This window comes from Copadichromis virginalis, linkage group LG16, assembly GCF_057382275.1.
Source record: "Copadichromis virginalis isolate Kocher_CV1m ecotype Utaka linkage group LG16, C_Virginalis_male_GT1.1, whole genome shotgun sequence".
Taxonomy (NCBI): domain Eukaryota; kingdom Metazoa; phylum Chordata; class Actinopteri; order Cichliformes; family Cichlidae; genus Copadichromis; species Copadichromis virginalis.
In genome coordinates this window covers 12,225,215-12,243,650 of record NC_140633.1, presented here as the reverse complement: position 1 = coordinate 12,243,650, position 18,436 = coordinate 12,225,215, and the positions used below count along the sequence as shown (strand labels likewise).

The 18,436-nt window shown below is 40.5% G+C and overlaps 1 protein-coding gene across 2 annotated transcripts in view; it reads right to left on the bottom strand.

Moving 5' to 3' along the window:
• The window catches only part of enox1 (ecto-NOX disulfide-thiol exchanger 1), a 142,581-nt gene that overhangs the window by 104,066 nt on the left and 20,079 nt on the right, over positions 1-18,436 (bottom strand). For both annotated transcript variants that reach the window (XM_085435367.1, XM_085435368.1), the window contains exon 2: positions 2,701-2,733. The gene's annotated coding sequence lies outside the window, so the exon portion shown is untranslated. The remainder of the gene's footprint in view (positions 1-2,700; positions 2,734-18,436) is intronic.

The following is an 18,436-nucleotide window of genomic DNA, read 5'->3' as shown; positions in this document are numbered from 1 at the left end:
AAAGTTAGTCAGTTTTGTCTGTTCTTCTGTAAAACAAACTAAGATTTATTTTTAGAATTAATATTTTGTTTCTAAGTGGAATTGACAAAATAGTCTGTTTCGTTTGTTCTATTTTGAAACTTAAACGCTTTAGCGGCTGCCTTTTGTGTAGTTTGCAATATTTGTCTTTATTTATCTGAAAAAGTCTCATGTTCCTTAAGTACATCTACCCTGTTGAACTTATTATGGGAAATAAATATTTAAATAAAAACAAGCTGCTGATTATTTCACATTTTACTTGTGAGCAACGGCACATTTAAATCTTACAAATAGTTATTTGGCTTATATCGTGATAGATATCGTTATCGCCTGAAATGAAAAAAACATATCGTGATATGAAAAAATCTCATATCGCCCAGCTCTAGTAGTGACGCACATTGAAAGGCTGTAAGCAGTGTGTGCTCCAGTCCCGTCTGTCCTTTCGGACAATTATCTCAATTTGAATTATATAATGTGATTTGGTATTTAGTTGGATATGTAAACTGTAGTTTAGGCAAAATAAAAGCAGATCAGAGGTTCTACAATTCAGAAAGCTCATCTTGCTTTGTGTGGTTTTTGTTTTTTAAATCCAGGCTTGATTGGATATAAAAAGATCAGGATTCATGATAACCATTTATCAGTAGATGTTCATTTTAACAGTCAACCATTCCCAGTTAAATTTGGCATCAAGAATTCAAACTGATCAGTGTAAGCAGGGTTTTGATTCAGAAGGTTCACTCCTCACAAGATTACCACATAGAAAGTAATGTGACCGTTGACTCTAGAATGCTCCTGATGTTTTAGGGGAGCAAGAAACATTTCAATAACTTACTACATATGAATTCAGAAAGAAATATTGTAACTGAAACTAAGGCTGACAGTTTAAATTCATACCATTTACAATCTGTGCTGAAAAATTCCACTTTGCGTCCAGAAAAGGACAGGACTTTGAATTTTACTGCAATATTGACTAAGAAGTTAGCTAAGTTAATCAATAAAAATAGAAAACAACTGTGACCAGTGCTGCACTGATCAGATACTCATGAAATACTCAGAAAGTAGAGGCATTCTTCAGCACACAGGGCAAAATGACCAACAAAGGTTATCTGGAGTCTTATCTTACACTTCAGTCACAGCAAATCCAGGGACTAACTAAATTAAGCTAAACACTATACCGATATTTCAGCAATTCATTAAAGGGCATCAAATAAAAACAGTTATTATCTTAGCTTCTGTCGTCCTGCACTGTTGTTTTTTGTTAACCGAACACAATCCTGCTCATAAAAAGTTGTCTGTGTCCAGGGATCCAAATTCAATACAAAATAAGGAAAAGAGTTGCCTCATGCCACAAATCTCATAGACTTGAAAATTAAACTACTAGGCATTCAAATCCAGACTACAGAGAACCAAAAAGTGAGGAAGCTTTCATTTACACTACTAAGGTCATCTTCAAATACTCATTATCGCAGATCTCAGATCAGCCAATCACATGAAAGCAATTTAATAAATTTAGGCATGAGGATATGCTGAGGCTTAAACCAAGAATCAAAAAGGGGAAGAAAAGTGATTCGAGTGCCAGCCCACATTTAAAGTCAGCTGTTTCATTTCCAGTACTCATCTGAGTATTTTAGAACCTGCTGATCTACTGGGATTTTCCCACACAACACCTCTAATGGTGTTGAAGTATGCACAAGAGCATCTCTGAACAAGCAACACACGCAGAACCAGATGGGCTACAGCAGTAGAAGATCACCCCAGGTGCCACTCCTGTAAGCTGAGATATCAGAAGATCAGAAAAAAATCTTGCCTGGTCTGATGAATCCTGATTTCTGTTGCAACATTCAGGTCAGAATTTGTGGTAAACACGATCAAAGCATGGATCCATGCAGGCTGCTGCTGCTGATGTAATGATGTGGGTATTTTCTTGGTACACTTTAGTACCCTCAGTACTAACTGAGCATTGTTTAAACACCACAGTGTACGAGTATTATTGCTGACCATGTCCATCCCTATATGACCACGGTCTACCTATCGTCTGTCAATGTGCCACAAAGCTCAGATTATCCCTGCACTTGAATGGCCTCCACAGTCAACAGATCTCAATCCAATAGAGCATCTTTGGAATGGGAGATTCACATCATGGACGAGCATGTCAATGTGGACCATTTATAACTCTCTGAGGAATGTTTAGCGCACCTTCTTGCCTTGTCCATTAATGGCAGTAAGAACAAGAGACCTGTGTTGTAGTTCACAGTGACGTTATGGAGATTTACAAGATGACTGCAGTGGATTCCATCAACAATAAATCAGCATGCATGCACAACAAACTGTGCATCCTAATATGTGATAAAGCAGTTTTTTTGTAATTTAAACCAAACTAAACTTGAGAATAATCTAAGGCACGTAAAATGTGAAAGTGACCTTAGCTGCACAGTAACAAAGAGCAGCTGCAGAGATTTGTCTGGATCACCACCTGAGGGACAGTTTTCCAAAACACATTATCAACACAGCTTGACGTGGCGAAAAATCAGGCTGGTTCTGCATCAACTCTTTAGCCATTTGTTTGTGGAAACAAACAGAAAGAAAGAAAATATGGCATGTCAAAGTGATTGGACAGGGTCTATTCATCATACACCTGCAAAACCAAGACGAAAAGACAGGAAAGATAAACTTCTGACTCACTGTTGTGCTGCAGCTGCTCACGTCTGATGGCCCCTGTGGAGACAAAGACAGAATTCCTCATTAGTTTTATTGGTCCTGTGTTTAGGTTTTACCACTGTCCTAATGAATTAAATGTGCTGAGATCTCGTCAGGTTTCAGCTATGACATCATCTCAACAATCCCCCGAAGCAAGGCAGTGCCTGTCTGAATGTTAATGTGTGTGTATGATGGATTCAAGACTCGCAGAGGTGAGCAGCTAATAAAACCGCTGCACAATTTACTGCACGAAGGCGCAAGAGTTCTGTGCACATACACACGCATACGCCGAGCACCAGCTGGGCTTTGCTGACCTTTCTAAAGAAAGGCTAAGCTTTAGAAGCCCACAGAGAAACAAAAGCAGGAAAACTGTGTCGAAAGAAACAGCGCAAAGCTGATCGGATCTTGATGACAGATTGTGCAGCCCGCAGACAAAAGGTCACTTCAGCTAAATCATCTCACTAACAAAAAGGAATTGGCCAGTAACAAAGAGCAATAAATGACATCAAACAGGATTTATTTTTATCATAAAGTGTAACAGGCTTGTAAAGTGTACTAACTGACGATGGGGAAACCACACTGCCTGCTGCTAAATTATACAGAATCATTATTCAGTGTAAAAGACAAAGGATGTGTAAAATCACAGTTTAATACTGTAATTTTAAACTGACGTCTAACTTCAGCTGTCTAAACTATCCAAAGGTATTCCCCAAAGACTCACTTTACTAAAGAAGAATAAAAGCTCCTCATATTGATGCAGAGATGAAAGAAGTACCAGTAAAAATACTTATACTACTAATTATTATCATTCAATGAAAGCCACTATGTTTTCGCTGCCACTGTGTGGATAAGTGAGGTGTGTCTTTTTCAGGTGAATTATTATTTTTAAGAGATTTTCAGCCATTCCTTCAGCTTTTGGAAGGCCAGCGTTTTTCCCAGATACTTTTTTAAGATCCTCTGGCTTCAAGTTTGGAAATTTGTCTGGGAGACCTACTTGCTCATTTATATCAGCAGGGTCCAGGCAGCTGAGGTAACTAGATCAGATTCCCTCATCAGTCCCAACTTCTCCACCAATGCTAAGCACTGGCCATTTGATTTATTGTTTTGTTGTGATTTAATTCAGTGCAAAAAGAAACACCAGGAGTTGCAGTTAAATCTTCATTAGCAACGCTGTTGCCATCACATTCCTTCAATATCAAAGACAAGGGTGCTTTCCACTAAACCTGACAACCAGGTGCAGCATCATCCTGTTACTGTGACAATAAAGCTAATTAAACTTGCATTATTGTAACAGTGACAACAACATCATCCCATATGCCAAAAAAACAACTGTCATTGTCACACATCTACAGTTGGTAGATTAAAACAAAGAAACAATATTTTAAAGTCAGTTTTAGCAGAAAAACATTTCTTTAAAAAAAAGAACAACATTTGCAGGCATAAGGCTATTAAGATGGGCCTATGATAGCAGCTAAGAGCAGATTTTATCTTTACACTTTCTCTCTCACTGCTTTCAATTGTAATATGTATAAAAGGCTCCACTCCCTTGAAATGCTGAATACATCCTCTTGCTTCAGCTCCATGTTTACTGCTTCAGTATGTAGCTGGTTATTTATCATCTCTTTAGCAGTGTAATCATGCAAAGCTACGATCAAACAAACAAACAACTATCAGTTAGGTATCATCTAAAATGTAAAAAGAAATATGACATGATGTAAAGTGCTGAGATGTTCTGTTACTAGCTGAATGGGAAAAGTGTAGGTACGTTGTTTTTAAAGACAATAAAGCATTAAATGTGTTGCTGGGTGATGGTTGTAGCACAGTCTGTAAACAGAAAGTGAGCGATCGCTGTTTAATGTTCAGCCAAGTGAAGAGTACAGCGCGTGAGTGCCAGAGCAGGCCATATGGCAAAGACACTCCCACGCCAAAGCAGTCTAGACTGGAATGAACCAGTCCATCTTCCAGCAGCTCCTGTCCACATACAGACACAATCATTATGGTTCTGTTTCACAGTGACCAGTTTAAAGTGAAAACTATTAAATTATTTTCAATATATATATTTTTTCTTTCAGTTCTTTTACCCTCCAATTATTACAAGCAGTGAAAACAAAGCTCAACTGAACTGAAACTGGAACGCAGAAAATAAAGGTGTGGAAATGACATCACTTACCTTAGCTAAATTACTGGTAACACCCCTGAACAGCAGGTGTGCTGTTAACCTTTCCCCCCTCTCGCTCTGTCTTTGCTCTTGTTTCTCACTAAAGCTTTAATACTTTTATTTCTTTACTGCCGGTCCCCGATGTTTTATTTATCTCATTGTTTTCACTCCCTCATCACCTCAGCACCACCAAACTGACTGATATGCAAATAACGAATAAATCTGCATATCAATTAACAACATCATCTCCTCACCAAGCATTCTCATTGCATGTACGAAAAGGAGGGTGATGCATGTGGATCATATGAGGGATGTATTAGAAATTCGGGGTGGGGGGGGGGGGGGGGGGGGGTATTCATGTTCCTCAAACTATATTTTAGAAGCAGTAAAATGTCAAAATGTAAGAATTATTTATTTAGTTTTGTAATTATAGGATTAACAGCGACTTCAGCTATACAGCATTTTAAAATGGATTTAGTGCAATGTTGCAATATATAGTTTTAATGCCTAAATGTAGACACAGTGATACAGAAATGTGTCAGGTTAATATTTACAATAGCATAATGGTGTTGCAGGAATGCTTTGGTTTTGATTGCAGCTGTTCTGCAGATGAAGGTTTAAGCCCTTCTTCCAACTTTCCAAAGCTGTCCCATGGATGAGACTGAAGTTTTTTGTGTTTGACACCCCTGTGTGAAGATGTACTAACATTTTAAAAACTATTCTTTTAAAGGGGGACCTTTTCTGCTCATCTTCTAACTCCATATACTTATTCTTGGACTTTCTTTTTCAGGGTAGCTTTTCATAGTTTAAATTAGTAGTTATTTATCCAAAACTGGGCCTTAGTGGAGCACATTAGTTCCGTTACCAATTTCTTTGGCATCACACAGACTACAGAGTAGAATAAATCTCTTACAGCCTGAGCACTGCACCCAGAGTTAGTGCTTACACACCCACTGATCTCATCATTTGAACCTTGTTTCAGTTGGCCACGTTTTACGGGAGCATCCACCTTTTGTGTCTCATGTATTCTACGGTTTTCTACACCACATCTCTGCATGGTATGTTACTGTAAAGCTCAGCATTTACTTTGTTTTTTGAGTTTTTGTGGGCACCCAGTGCTAACTGTGACATGTGAATGCCTAACCTGCCTGACCCTTACCCAACCTAAAATCCAGTTATTATCCTTAAATCTCAAACAGCGTTTAAAGTTGTAGATCTCTACAAAACCATCGGACTCAACCAGTATGGAGGCTCCATGTGTTTGTGGGGTTTCAGGATCCCACAAATACAAAAGAAAAAAAAGAAAAACCAAAGCCTATAGAAAAGACACATTCACATGATTACACACTGAGCTGCACAAAGACCTATATGAGTTGTTGCATCGGTCTTCATCTTCTCATTTGCAACCCTGCAGTGCAATTGATTCCTGTTGGCTTAGGTGTAATATAAATAGATACATCTGTGTGGAGGCTATAAATAGAAGAAGAGATGTTGACATCTATAATGCTGTGAACATTTTGCGGTACTATGTCTCACAGTGATTGGGAACATCACAGCAGTTTGACAGTTATGGCAAATACATATCTGATCTTGCAGCAAAATATTGACGTGTTTTGTTTTGGCACCGGTAGCTTTTGGTCAAGTGTAGAAAAAAACAATCCAGCGGTGGGAATGGACATCAAGGCTATTAAGGTGCTGAATAAATGCAGTGTATTTCTCACTGACCATGATCAGAGTTAGTGCTTACACGCCCACTGATCTCATCATTTAAACGTTATTTCATTTGGCCACGTTTTACAGGAGCATCCACCTTTTAAGTCTCATGTACACTGACCATTGGGTCAGTGTACATGAGACAACAGAGAAAGCACAATAGGTCCTCATTAAAGGATTAAAAGAACAAAATGTACTTATATTATGAAAGAACCAAAAAAACAAAACAAAACCCTGAACTTTAAAATTGTCCATGCATCACAACAGGCAGTGAAACATATTATACTATCTAACTCTCATCCACTTATTCTATTTTCAAACTTGAGTGCAGTCTGGTTCATTTATAAAATGGTTAGCAGCAGCAGAAGATTTAAATCGGGCCAGTCTAGCAGTCCAAAACTTTGGCAATTACTGAATTTGAACTGCAGCAGACATTCGAAGCATTTAGCCAACTTCAAATACTGAACCTCATTCATAATTATAATACACTTCCCTTCTCAGTAGTGCAGAAAGACCAGCAAAATGTGAAATCAGACATGTTTATCTGGTAGGAATGAATTCATTCAGCCAAATGAGAAATCCAAGTAAGTGCCGGTCTTCCCTCTAAAGCAAACCTCCAGGTCTCTGCCGACCGACCTCTCTATTCATCACACACCACCGTAGTCGCACTGGCTGTTCTCTCCTGAAACAAAGCACAGCAACCATTTGTGTGTTTTGTGTGAGCTTCTGCTTTATGGCCCCTTTGCTTTGCCTTGATCAATCAAACAGGCGTGGTGAGCAGCAGGGTGAGCGGGGAGCGCTCTGTAGTGGAGGATGGGGCGATGTTCCCGCATCCCACCTATTGGCACAATCCGTGTTCCGGCAAGCCCTCGTATAAATCACTGTTAATGACACCAGAGAGAAGAGGAGGAAAAGGGAGCAGTTAGGCTAAATAATCTGCACAGTGCTCCTCAGGATGTTGCTTTTGGAGAGTTCATGAGAATTTCACCTGCCTATGGAGAGAGCGAGGAAAAGCAGCCAGACGGCAGTCTTTCCAGGCTCGTGTGGAGGCTCAACGTGGTTTTAATTTCTTTAATTGAGCCTTTATTAAACCATTGGAGCCCCACAAAGTCCATTTCCACCCACATGTTTCTCCAGTGGGTTTGGAAACTTTGACAAAATCCTGAAATATCACCACAAAAAAACAAAAGAAAAGAAAAGAAAATAAGCATGACAACAACACCATCTTCTCCCTTGGTGTTTACACAGGGGCGGTGGAATGAGTCCAGGGTACGTAAGGTATGTGACTGACAAAGTATTTCACATCATTGTTTGATTCTTTATTTTTCTGATGCACCAGCTGAATGTTTTGACCGCACTCTGCCACATGGAAGGATCACTCGCTTGAGCCTCTCAGTTGCAATTCCCTGTTTGTATTTTTCTTCATAACAGTGGTAACTTCATTACAGGAAGTACTTACAATAAGCTACTCCCAACATGGAGGCAGAATGCGTCACGAATATAGAATATATAATACAAAACTCCGACCTCTTTCTCACTTCATGCACATGTAAATGTTGCATCTTTTTACTCTAAACAGATGTCAGCTGCATGGAGCATGATCAAACTTTTCATTTAGTAGCTACAACTGCATGTTAATTAGCTACAGCTCATCTAATCTGTCATTTTAAACAGTGACAGCAGGCAAAAGACAAGAAGAAAACACATTTTTTTATCACTCTTCATAATCAAACACAGCGAGAGGAGAAAAGAGGAGAGGGGGATTCGTTGACATCTGTGAGCGTGTATGTTGCAGACTGGAAGCTGGCTATAAGAAGTTATGATATATGTCTATAGGCTCATATCTTTCTCTTTAATGACTAAATGAAACTGCAGGCTGAATACAAAGTATTCAAAAAAAAACTTGTATTTAAGAGAAACGGAGGGGCCCCGTTTATGTTGTGGGCACCAGTGGAAAATGGCTGGATTTTCCTCAAGTATGAGGACAGGCACAGTGTGTGATTTGATGTGATGTGCAAAGAGAGGCTGGTTTGCTTTGTAAGTGGCAATTCAAATGCCCTGCTACTCTCACTTTACTGCTGACACAGTGGCTGGATGGCTGGTTCCAAATAATATGGAAATGGCTTGAAATAACAGTTTGGGAAACTTGCGGTCTCTAGTGACTGACCGGTTATGGCAATGCGAGAAACTGATGGAGATTTCAATGTGAATATAGCATGACGCATTGATTGTTACAAGGGTCAGACTATGACAGAGCCCATTAGACAAAGTAGAAAAAAGAAAGAAAAGAAAAAAAAGTCAAAGACCCCACACTGCTAGTCAAAGCAGTGACCTATAGAATAAAAGGATCTGGTGGCTCTGATGTGTAAGGCATTATTGTGCCTGTTGTTTGGGTTCTTCCCTTCAGAAGGAAGGGTCACTGCAAATCAATACAAACATGCTCTGAGTGGTCACCACTTTCCTATGATTCAGGAGGTCTCACAAAATTGCCTGATGTATCTGACGTCATTTATATACTACGAGCTTTTACAGTTTCCAGATCTCAACCTCATTGAAGCCTATGGGAAATTTAGGACTGACATCTTAGACAACTCACTACACATTATGCTCTTTCCCTCGAGTACAGTAAATTTAAGTACCAGTGATGACAATGGATTGGAATGGGATGCAGCTGACTGGAGTATATTCATCAATTTTTCCTACAATACATCTCTGCATGGTATTTTACTGTAAAGCTTGATGCCCAAATATTCTCAAAAGGAAACATCATCTACAAATGTAAAAATCATCTGATGGCCAGTTAAAGTCTGTACTTTCTTCTAAAAGAAGACTAAAAACATATCTCTCCTTCAGTGTGCATGAATCCTTTAGGTTAATCCACCTGGCTGCTCAAACACAGAGCTGTAGGACAAGAAACAAACATGAGTGCACAGCACACCACATCTCTGCATGGTATGTTACTGTAAAGCTCAGCACTTACTTTGGTTTTTTTTAGAGTTTTTGTGGGCACCCAGCACTGTCTGTGAAACGTGAATGCCTAACCTGCCTGACCCTTACCCAACCTAAAATCCAGTTATTATCCTTAAATCTCAAACAGTGTTTAAAATTGTAGATCTCTACAAAGCCATCAGACCCAACCAGTATGGGGGCTCCATGTTATTGTGGGGTTTTAGGATCCCACAAATACAAAAAAAACAACAACAAAAAAAACCCAAGCCTATAGAAAAGACACATTCACATGATTACACACTGAGCTGCACAAAGACCTATATGAGTTGTTGCATCGGTCTTCATCTTCTCATTTGCAACCCTGCAGTGCAATTGATTCCTGTTGGCTTAGGTGTAATATAAATAGATACATCTGTGTGGAGGCTATAAAAAGAAGAAGAGATGTTGACATCTATAATGCTGTGAACACTTGGGGCACTATGTCTCACAGTGATTGGGAACATCACAGCAGTTTGACAGTTATGGAAAATACATATCTGATTTTGCAGCAAAAATATTGACGTGTTTTGTTTTGGCACCAGTAGCTTTTGGTCAAGTGTAGAAAAAAAAACAATAAAGTGATGTGAATGGACAACAAGGCTATTAAGGTGCTGAATAAAGGCAGTCCATTTATCATTTACTATGGCCATCTGCTTTAATCTGTGTCATGAATAATGGGAAGAGATGGAGTCTGTTATCTTTCAGCAATAAACACATTTTACCACTGAGTCACATGTGAGGCTGCAGAGGATACTAAATCACTTCTACAGAACACCTCGGACCTCTAAATTCAGACTGATCGTTGATACAGCTGTGTGCCTGTCATCAGCAGTGAAGATCAGATAAAAGGCAAGGATATCTATCTTGATGCATGCTCAGTCATCCAGGTAAGTAAATCCCAAAAGGCTGATTCAACAAAACAAATCAACCTTTTGGTAAGGATATCTAATTTAACTCAAGTCTTCAGTGGACAGAACTCAGATGCAAGGAGAAGAGACAAGTGAAGGAAATAGGGACACAATTAAGGGAATTGGTTGTACACCATGATTTTGCAATTAGGGCTCTGTGGGGGCCCAACCATCTGTTACAGGACTCAGTTTTATGACACTGGCTGTGGGCTGACTGTACCGCTGCAAAAGTGATTTTGGGATGATCAGATGGTATTGATAACAGACAAGAAAACAAACAATTAAAAATGCCTAAAAGACACAGCACATTTTGTTCTGCACTGTGTCTCTTCATAAATCGTGTTAAATTATAACTCGTCGCTAGTGTGAGAATGTGTTTCTGCGCCTCATGTTTGCTGCCGAAAACCGACTTTAAACACGACCAATTACAGCACCCTCCTGCATGCCCACATGCATTAATCATATAGACAAGTAAAGAAAAATATCACCTTTTGATGTTCATTTCAAATTGAATTCTGAAATAAGCCATCATGCAGTTATTACTCTCCATGAGACACAGCTGATTATCCCTGTGTGCTCAAATGGAAATATTCCTGAATGAGAACAAAGAGATTTCACGGCAGCTCCATCACAACCCCCTCACCAACACACACACACACACATACACAACATGGAGACGTACACAGGCAGCGGTCCCATAGGACGTTCATGAAGACTCCTTCCAATAAAGAGGATTATAGATTTTGCCCTGTGCACCCAAGTGTTTCCAATGAAATAACGGCCTCCTCCTGAATAACTCATTAAAATTTAAACCCCCCCACCCCTTCTTCAGAATATCACTGTACTGCTCTGCATGCATTACAATCTTTGCATGGAAAAATAACCCTGCCATGCTGTGTGTGTGTGTGTGTGTGTGTGTGTGTGTGTGTGTGTGTGTGTGTGTGTGTGTGTGTGTGTGTGTGTGTGTGTGTGTGTGTGTTTTAGCATCTGCATTGCAAAAGTGTGAGAAAATTAGAAAGGAAGATAAGAGGAAGTGCGAGTGAAAATGTGCTTCTATCCTTGGTGGCCCTGCAGGCTTTGTGGCTGGTTAAAGATTTCTCTCACACACACACACACACACACACACACACACACGATCCTTAAAATAAGGAGGAAGCAGTGAGATGAATGTTAAATTTACATTTTTCTTCAAGGCGACAATGGAGGCAGGAAATACATATTTATGTTGAGGCAACACCTCGACAGGAGGAGGGCAGTGCTGCATGCAAACATGCACATGAACAATTTTTTGCTTGCTCTCTTTAAATTACATAACATCCTCCAGCATTAACCTGACCATAACCACAACCGTGAGCTACTTTCCACGTGTGAAGTTATGTTACTCTCCTCTCCATCGTGCATCTTCTGCCCTGCTTATCATGTGAGATAACTTTGTGACTTGTAAAAACAATACATGCAAGTGACAAAACCATGGCAATGAAACATTGCACAATGACACATTACACAGCAAACATAAAAGATAATCAAGAGAGATCTTAATTTATTCTAGTCTAAATCCAGATACATAAAGTTACATTGTATTTTTTTCTTGTTTGAATTCATAAAAAGCAGTGCTGGTGCATTTAGTCAAAACCTCCTTTAACAAAATGTTTCCAATGCCCTTTTTATGGGCTTCCCATCAGAAAACTCTCAGCTCATTTTTTTCCCCTTCTTTTTTGTTGGAATGAATATAATAAGACCTAAAAATGTGTTGAAAATGACTGACTGATCTTGAAAGCATTTGACTGCTTAAATTACAGCAGCCAAACTCTCTTCTGGCTGTGCTTGCGTCCTTGGATCTAACTTAACATCCTGAGGAGACCCTGAAAACAGATCTTTATTAGCTACAGTCTGAAAATGAAACTTGTCAGTTTGAAGTTCATGGGGCTGCTATGATGCTTCTCTCTCAGATGGATCACCCAAAACATTTAAATATGGTTCAATCCATAGATACATAGATACATGTCCTTAAAAGAAGGATGTTAAATGTACCTGTAGTTTAACCAATGAACTAGAAAGTTCAACAGTTTCATAGAAATAAAGAGTGACTTAAAAAGTCTGAAAAATTATCCACCCAACCCCTGCTAACTTTATGTAGAAACTTGTGTTTCCATGGTAACACTAGGTAACACCTGCTGACAAAAAAGGTGGAAACATGGGTCATTATGTGTCATTTCCTGATAATACTGTGACGCAATCAATGAGCATGGAAAAGATTTTTCAACACAGTACTAACCCAGATTTTTCCAAGGAAAATACCCTTGTAACCGTTAAAATTTTCAAGGAGGCCTATTTCTGCTGGACTAAAGACAGCTGAGTGGTTTAAAGTGTTTGTTCGGTGATGTGTGGTAACAGAGAAGTACTCCGTGAACTAAACTGCTTTGTGCAAAACATTTAGACCTCTATCTAAAAAGCTACACATTGCTGTTATATATGACATGCTGTCTTATGCAAATATATAATTTTGTAAGCAGTTACATACTGTCATTTCAAAGTTTCTGTGTAACGATCAAAGGATGCCTTCTTTAATATGGCTACAAAGTGTAAAACAATGATCACAAAAGGTTTGGGATGAAGCATCTTATCTCAAAATACCTAACAAAGTCCAAAATTCTATATATTTAGTTTTACCAGTCTGCACACACATTGTCCACTAGGATGGTTTACAAAGGAATATAAACCGTGTACCTGTCTGGGGAAGTCAAGTTAGGATATTTTCCATGGTTGTCCTTTCTCACGTGTAGTGCAAACAGCAGGGAACAGGTACTTTAATTAAATGCAGTCACACTACTGGAAATATGTTTTAGGTGAGAGAGCTGCCTGGATACAGCGTGCAAGAGTGAGAACACATGATGCAATTACAGCACCTGTGACAAGTAGTTGCACATTTCTCACACAGGCACATTCTGAGAGACGGAAGGTTGAAGACTGGCAGTTGTCTGACCTGGTTGCATGCTTCTATGCTTTTGAAAACAGTTTGTGACTGTACAACAAAACGGTAACATAGTTAACTGCTGAACAATAGTGCAACAACTGGAAGTTCTGATGTAAGTGGAAAATCAAGAAGGCCCTTTCTGGAAATAAAACCACAACCAGGTGACATCAGCTGGTGTCAGTTTAAAATATTCAACATGTTACAGAAACTTTTGTGGGAACGACTGAAGATCGGAGATGATTGTGATTTCATCAACAGACTCTCAGCTACAGCTGATGCATAGAGGAACACTCTTGGTCCAACTCGGTTAGCTCAGGAAAAAGTATTCTTTCCCCGAAATCACACTTTGAGCCCTCACAACAAAAAGTAAGGTTAATGGTTTGGGGATGTTTTTGTGAGGGGCTGCTTTAAAAGCTTTTATTGATGCCAACCTGAGTTGTGTGGAGTGTGATATATGTCCAGTAGTGGTGCAAATTATGCAAACTCCAAAGTTGCTCCTCATCTCTGTTGCATTCGTCTCTGCTACCTTGGCACACCTCAGTTTCACACCCATCTGGATGATAATGTAGGCTAATTCTTCCTCAGTCTCTCTCCCCACATTTCCAGTTTGTCTCTGCAATTAGCTATAAAATAAAATATAACATCTTGAGAAGAAGCCATTAGGGACACAGACACTTACCAAGTTAAGAACAGAGTCTGGTTTTGTTAAAGAAATGAACCTTTCAAATCTTACTTTCCTTTGGACTCTGTTGTGGTGTCTACCCGTCGTTGTTTAATCAGTTGATCTGAGCAATTAGGAAAGTTAGTGAGGTGGCACATGCTTACACTACAAGCTGGTTCTCTGTTGTTGCTAAGCAACCTGATAACTTAAAGATTTGCGGGATGAGGTGAGTGTGCTTTCACGTGTAAAAAAAAATCTCTCCAGTTTTCTCTCCCTAGGTGTCCATCTTTCTCCCTCTTCTCTGACTTTACTTTGGTGCCTGCAAAGCCAGATTTTTTATTTGATTCATAACATCTAATAAAACAGACCTTCACTGATGAGCTTCTGTGTTACAGGACTGTGTTGTTCATAGGTCCCTCACTAAATGAACAAATGCCCCACAATCTCACAAGCTATCAAGTTAGGTTGTCAACAGCAATGGATTCAGAAACATTTAAAGAACCTAGCAGCATTTAGTTAGCAAAAACTGAAACCATGCAGCTGATGGGCAAGAACTCAAAGTATAAAACCCGCAGTGAAATTAATCTTTGCTTTCTTAGTAAAATCTCATGCTATTTCGAGTTGAATACTAGGCTTATACGGGGGTGAAATATATATTCAACGTCATATGTTTTTCTAGATCTTGACAAGTTTTTTCACATCTTTTTTCACTCTGTTTACAGCACTGTATTTTCATTTTAGTGTTGATTTTAGACATTAATAAATCATGTAACAGCACAATGGATTCATATTCTAGAGCAGGGGTGTCGCACTCCAGGCCTCGAGAGCCGGTGTCCTGCAGGGTTTAGATCTCACCCTGGGTCAACACACCTGAATCAAATGATTAGTTCATTACCAGGCTTCTGGAGAACTTCAAGACATGCCGAGGAGGTCATTTAGCCATTTGAATCACCTGTGTTGGATCAAGGACACATCTAAAACCTGCAGGACACCGGCCCTCGAGGCCTGGAGTTCGACACCTGTGTTCTACAGCATTAGCTAAGAGAGCGGTTAGCCAGGTAGCTGTATCTTGGCTATGCTGCATATATTTGCCGTAGGAAACCAAAACCCTCTCGGTTGCCAGTGTACTGATACTCAGGTGTACAGCATGTACATTGGTCTCTCATATCATACCTTACATACATAAAATACAACAGGCCAGTGTAACAGTAGTATAACATAAAGATGCTAGTGTACACATGGGGTGCAAGCAATGCAAAGTTTACGCCAAGCAAAATTAAAGCTACAGCAGCTGGAGAAAACGGCACCTGCTTTGCTTTCCGTTTGGACTTTCTACTCCTATACCATCACTGATGGGGGAGGTTTCTCTCTGAGTGGCGGCACCTATTTTTCCGGAGAAGACTCCAGCAAATCCAGCACCAGTATAAATGCTTATAGAGCTGTTAAGACATCACAGTTTGTGCGTGCGACAACTAATGCAGTGAGCATATATTTAACATTTATGCCTGAATGATACAAAACTGTCACTTAAATTGGTTTATAAAGCAGCACTGTCACACATCCCAAGTCAGAAGAGGATCTTTTGACTATCTCCCATTAAATGAATATAGTAAATGGTACCACTGGAGTAACCTGCATTAGATGGAGCTTGTCAGTGAATGACTTAGCCATGCTCTACATACCACGGACAGAAGGCTAAGAGAGAATAGAGGCCAGAAACACAAGAGAAGAAAAGATGTGCTCTATTTAACCTCTGTTCTCTGATTCTATCCCCTGCAGCTACTTTCCTCCCAAGCTAGAAAGGTTGAGAGATGAACTCTGACGTCTCAGTAACATGGCCCGATTTCCTGTGCTGTACAGTTCAAATGTAAAAATGCATATTTAATGTGCAGAGCAATGGGACAAACAGGAAGATGCAGAACCAGGTTTCAGGGGTTATTCTGGGCTTAGAATTGTCTCAGTGCAGACTACTTTCCAAGGTAAAGAAAGTAACCAGATTTCAACAGTCCTCGAAACTATTTAATAAGCAGACGTAGAAAAAAATAAATTTAACTGTGGAAAAAACCTCAAGTCATTAAACAAAAAGCTGCATTTTTCAGGACATGCTGCATTAGTTTTGTGGTGGGACAAGGACTAGACATATGACTCCAGCTCAGTGGGAAAGATTAAACAAATTCATACCAATGTGACTTTTCCATCATCTGTTGAGCCAGGAAGTTTCCATGAGCAACAAGGACACAAACACATTAACATGTGGAGCAAAAACCTATCTGTAATCGCCAACACTTAAAAGTTGTCAAGTGCCACTTATTAGGAAATTGGTTGGCATGCACATATTGCCTCTGAACTGTGTCAATGTGCGGATGGCTGGCATTATAAAACTCCATGAATGAGTGTAAAATCGTGACAAATGAGTTTCATTCATTTCTATAAACCAAGTGTGATCTTCACCTCAATGTAGCTTTGTGTTCTGTTTCTCTACCTTTACAGATAAACCTGTTAGGTATTCCTCTGTATTATTTCATATTGTTCTACTGCCATATTTTCTGTTTCATCATTTCTGGGTTTCAGGAGTTCAAAAGACATGCTGGATGGTGACCAAAAAAATTGAGATCTACCAAATTAAATAAGTTCGGGTTTTCACTTTAAATGTGTACCATATTTTTAAATTTTACATGTAAATTTTTTCATGGTTAAATTACCATAGTGATGTATCACTAACAAGGCTCTCAGGAAGTGACATGAATGCACTAAAGAAGTGCATCCCAAAACAATACATGCTGCAGTTTATTTACACAAATAAAGAGAGTGGAGATGCTACCAGCTGAAGAAAATGGTTTAGGTTGAACCATATGTTTATCAGTATTCATTTCAGCCTCAAAAAGTGAAGGAGGAGATGAAAGCAGCACAGCGGGAGGTGAAACGCTGCCTGAGGGAAGCAAAGGACACCTACAGGAGGAAGGTGGAGCAGAAGTTGGAGAGGAACAATATGAGGGAGGTCTGGAATGGTGTGAAAACCATCACAGGCCACAACACCAAGAAAAGCACAGTGGGGGGGACTGTGGAGAAGGCAAACGAACTCAACAACTTCTTCAACAGGTTTGACCAGCCCACAACCCCCCCACCCTCACCCTCACCTTCACTACAGAGTCCTCTCCCCACTCTCCTGCCTCCCTCGCTTCCCCCCCTTCCTGACACCATGACACCCCCCTCCTCGAATCCCTCTCTCAGCAGCAAGACATCTCCCCCCCTCCCCTCCTCCCAAACATCTCCCAGTGTCACAGTGGATCAGGTCAGGAGGCAACTGAGGAAGCTTCGCCCCAGAAAGGCAGCAGGCCCAGACAAGGTGTGTCCTAGGATGCTAAAGGTGTGTGCTGCTGAACTTGGGGAGCCGCTACAACGAGTCTTCAACCTCAGTCTGCGACTGGGGAGAGTGCCCGCCCTATGGAAGACATCCTGCATCGTCCCGGTCCCCAAAAAGAACCGGCCCAATGAGCTGAATGACTTCCGACCGGTGGCACTGACGTCACATCTTATGAAGACTCTAGAGCGGCTCTTCCTCAACCTCCTCCGACCACAGGTACAACATGCCCAGGACCCACTACAGTTTGCATACAAGGCGGGTGTCGGAGTGGAGGATGCCATCCTGTACCTCCTACACAGAGCCCACTCACACCTGGATGGGGGAAAAGGCACGGTCAGGATCCTGTTTCTTGACTTTTCCAGTGCCTTTAATACCATCCGGCCCTGTATGCTTCAGGAAAAACTGAACAGGATGGAGGTGGACCCCTGCCTGGTGGCTTGGATCTCCGACTACCTCACCGACAGACCACAGTACGTCAGGCTGAAGGACATCACGTCTGACACAGTGGTCAGCAGCACAGGAGCACCACAGGGAACTGTGCTGTCCCCTCTTCTCTTCACCCTGTACACCTCTGACTTCTGCTACAACTCTGAATTATGCCACATTCAGAAGTTTGCAGATGACACGGCCATCATGGGGTGTATCTGGGATGATCAGGAAGAGGAGTACAGAAGTCTGGTGAGGAACTTTGTCGCATGGAGTCACACAAACCACCTGCAACTCAACACCTCAAAGACTAAGGAACTGGTTGTGGACTTCGGGAGGTCCAGAGAAGGTCCACTGCCGGTTCAGATAGAGGGGGAGGAGGTGGAGGTGGTCAACAAGTACAAGTACCTCGGGCTGTGGGTGGACAATAAACTGGACTGGTCATGCAACACAGAGCACCTGTATAAAAAAGCCCAAAGCCGACTGTACTTCCTCAGGAGGCTGAGGTCTTTTAACATCTGCAGGAAGC